The following is a 4147-nucleotide window of genomic DNA, read 5'->3' as shown; positions in this document are numbered from 1 at the left end:
CAAAATTGTTCAAAGGAACAGGACAAACATTTATTCCTGTGATTTCTTATCTCGCTCTCCTCAGACCTTCTTAAATTTCTTCCACATAGTTAGATATTAAATACTGTATCTCTTTGTTTCCTAATAGATTTATATGTTTAGCCTTAAGATAAAAAAGAAAAGAAAAAAAATAAAATGATGAGGGCAAAGAATGTACAGATGTGCTTTATACAATTGATGTATGTATATGTATGGCTTGTGATAAGAGTTGTGTGAGCCCCTAATAAAATGTTTAAAAATAAATACATAAAATGTAAAAAAACCCATTATATCATCTTAAAAGAACCATTGGAATATATTTTATTCCTTTAGAATCTCTTACTGATTTGCCTTTGCCGCCATACTGGTGATTCTGAAGATGAAGCAGAACCAAACGGCATTTTGTCCTGTGAAGCCTCATTTGATGTTGGTTGACTCTGAGTCAATAAAGACCGCCATGAACTGCTGATTTTCCTGGTTTGCACTCATAGTCTAAGAATGTATTTCAATTAAAAATGAAAATAATTTTTATATTTTAGTTGTACTTTTAATTTATTAACATGTTGGTTATCGCGTCTAAATGACCTCTTAATTTTCTACACTATGTTTTGAAAATTAAGGGATCCCCTCTATACTGTTTTCCAAGAATTTATATGGTTTGCCTCACATAAGTCCTCAAAGCATATGTAGATGCTTTGAATACAGTGTTTATAACATTGTATCACTCTGTTCCTCAAGCAACTCCAAGTTCAGCAAGGCTATTGTTTAAATATAATGGGATAATACTATAGAAAAATATCTTAAGTGCTGTGAAAAATAAAAAATGAACCAATTAATTTGTTGTGATGTCATCAGAGAGGTCTCAAAAAAATACAGTGGCAAAAATGTGAGTCATGAAGAATACACATGGGGTTCTGTCACAAAATAAGGATGGTCACAAATTTTTGGAATGGTGGTGGAGAGCGCTCAAGAGGATGCAGTTATATAGATAAAGCAGAGATATAGATCAAACATGGAAAAATTCATGAAAGTAGACATGAATATGTTAGGAAATTGATGATGTGAACATACAACTGTTTAATATGGCTGTAGAATAAGATTCCTGGTAAGGGTCAATGAAAAGGAAATGGAAAATAGGTCAGTTTGAGATGATTTTTGAATGCGATGCTAATAATTGTAGTGAGTACAGTGCCCCAAGATGAAAGATATAATGATAGGTGTATTCGATGAAATGAGAGCTAGCAGTGAGTAAGAGGACACTAAAAATTATTGCTCCTGACACTGACTTTCCCTACTATCCTAAATGGTAATATTCATCGTCTGGAAAATGGGATGGAAAACAAGCTAGAGTGAATTATGCATTGACAACCATGGAAAAAGGCAAATAGTTTCAGCCCAACTAAATATCTGCCTTTGCCTCTTCTCTTTGAAGCTTAATTATAGCCATCAGTGTAAGCCTTTTAAATGTTTGCAAAGACTCTACAATATGAGGGGAAAGTCTGCCAAAGTCTATTAAAATTCCACAGAAGCAATACTGCACTGGTCAAGTGATTTAGTTTCAACTAGTTATTATTATGTTTGCCCTAGACTCTGGGAAGAAATCTCTGCAATATATTTATTTTCATTTTTAAGGTCAACAGTCCATTATTTTTGCTATCCAAATTCTTACCCAAGCCTATCAACTGTGCTCCAGCCATGTAATCCTAGGGGAAAATAACTGGGAGTGCCTACTTAATACTTATGCAATAAAGTAAAACAGCTTTAGTTCTTGTCTTCTGGTACATTGTCTCAACTTCATCATCAAGTCTCTTCCAAATTTAAAAGACTCATATCTATGGGAACCTAAGAAATATAGATTGTTCCCACTCTCTACTTTATCCATAAACATTTTCTTTACCGAAAACACAGTGTTATCAGCTGTTAAAATTTGAGTCAGTGTTTCTGGCCATGTTAATAGAGGTTCAAAAATGCTTTTCACATTAATATCAGCACACGAATTAATTGAAACCAGCACATCAATCTCTTGACTCAAAATAATACAAAGCATATTATTCTGTATGGAAACGTATGCAGTATATCTTGAATATATATCTCAATTATATAAGTTATGCATTATCTGAAATAAGTTATAGCATCTGAGGTCACTTATTTATATATCTTCTTGTTACTATTAGGTACCACTGTGTACCATTGAGTGACTTCCAACCCACAGTGACCCGATGCACAACAGAACAAAATACTGTGTGGTCCTGTGCCAGTCTCACAATGGTTCCCTTGCCTGAGCCCATTGTTGCAGCCACAGTATCAGTCAATCTTGTTTAGTGTCTTCATGTTTTTACCTGTCCCCTGCCATACTAAATAAGATCGCCTTCAGGAGGGACTGCTCTTAACCTGAAATATGTCCAAAGAGCTTGAGAAAAATTCTCTCCCACCTTGCCTGTAAGGAGCACTATGGTCATCTTTGTTCCAACACAATAGGTTTGTCCTTTTAGCAGACGATGATACTTCCAATATTCTTCTAGAGCACCTCAATTCAAATATGCCGATGTTTCTTCAATCTTCTTTAGTCAACGTCCAACTTTCACATGCAATGGAAAATACCATGGCTTGGGTCAGACACATCTTTGTCCTCAAAGTAACATCCTTGCTTTTCAATACTTTAAAGAGGTCTTTGCAGCAGATTTATCTAATACAACTTGTCCTTTGCTCGCTTGACTGCTGCTTCCATGAGTATTGATTGTGGATTCAAGCAAAACAAAATCCTTGAAACTTCAATCTTTTCTCCATTTATCATGATGTGACCTATGGGTTCCAGTTTTAAGGATTTGGGTCTTCTTTGCATTGAGGAGTAATCCAAGATGAAGTCTGCAATCCTTGAGCTACAGTATTCATAAAGCCAGCTTCTCTGATTATGCTCAGCGTGCAGATGGAATAAATATAGTGAGAGGAAACAACCCTATTACACACCTTTCTTGATAGGAAACCATACAATATTCCCTTGTTCTGTTCACACAACTGCTTCTTGACCCATGATCAAGTTTTGCAAGAGCACCGTGAAGTTTTCTGGAATCCTTTCTTTACAAGATTATCAGAAGTTTGTTATCCACACAGTCTAATGCCTTGGCATAGTCAGTAAAACACAAGTAAACATTTTTCTTGTATTCTTTGCTCTCAGCCAGATCCATCTAATGTCAGCATTAATATCCTTTGTTCCACATCCTTTTCTGGGCCCGCCTCAACCTCTGGAATACGCCTGTCAATGTACTGCTACAAGTGCTGGTGGATGATCTTCAGCAAAATTTTACTATCATGTGACAGCAATGCTCTATAATTTGAGACTTCTCTTTGGTCACCTTTCTTTGGAATGGGTACAAATATGGATTTCTTCCAGTTAGTTGACAAGTAACTGTCATCCAAATATCCTGACATAGATAAGTGAGTGATTCCAATGCTTTATAACTCTGTCAAAATTTTTCAATTGGTTTCAATTCCTGGAGACTTGTTTTTGCCTAATGCTTTCAATACAGCTTGAAATTCTCCCTTCACTACCTTTGATTCCTGCTCATATGCTATTTCCTGAAATGAATGGTATAAGTGGTAGAATATCACCTAGTTCTTTTTGTCATAATAGCTTCATGTATTCTTTCTAACTTCTTTCCAAATCATTCAGTATTTTTCCATATAACCTTTCAATATTACCACTCAAGACTTGGATTTTCTTCTTGAGTTATTTCACTGTAAGATATGCTTAACATGTTATTACCTTTAGTTGTTTTCTAATTCTAGGTGTTTTCACATTTCATTATAATATTTTGCTTTGTATTCTCAAGCTGCCCTTGGAATTTTTTTTCACATAAGGAAGCATTTATTTGAGGTTTAACATGAAATCATACAAATAAAAATTGTATAATCACAAATCCACATTGAGTCAAAACACAGGTAGCAAAGGACAAAGTAAAAACAAAGAAAGCTAATGGGTAGCTACATACAGGTGGACACCATTGTGTCTTGTACACTAAAAAGTCTTTTACAAAATCGTCATCGTAGATCAACAGAAGGCCAATCTTCAACGCTGTCCTGCAAGATGGGTTGTTTTAGCATCTCCTCCTGTTTTCTCCAGTGTCCTCCT

Source organism: Tenrec ecaudatus, chromosome 2, assembly GCF_050624435.1.
Source record: "Tenrec ecaudatus isolate mTenEca1 chromosome 2, mTenEca1.hap1, whole genome shotgun sequence".
Lineage (NCBI taxonomy): Eukaryota > Metazoa > Chordata > Mammalia > Afrosoricida > Tenrecidae > Tenrec > Tenrec ecaudatus.
This window is presented reverse-complemented; position numbering follows the sequence as displayed.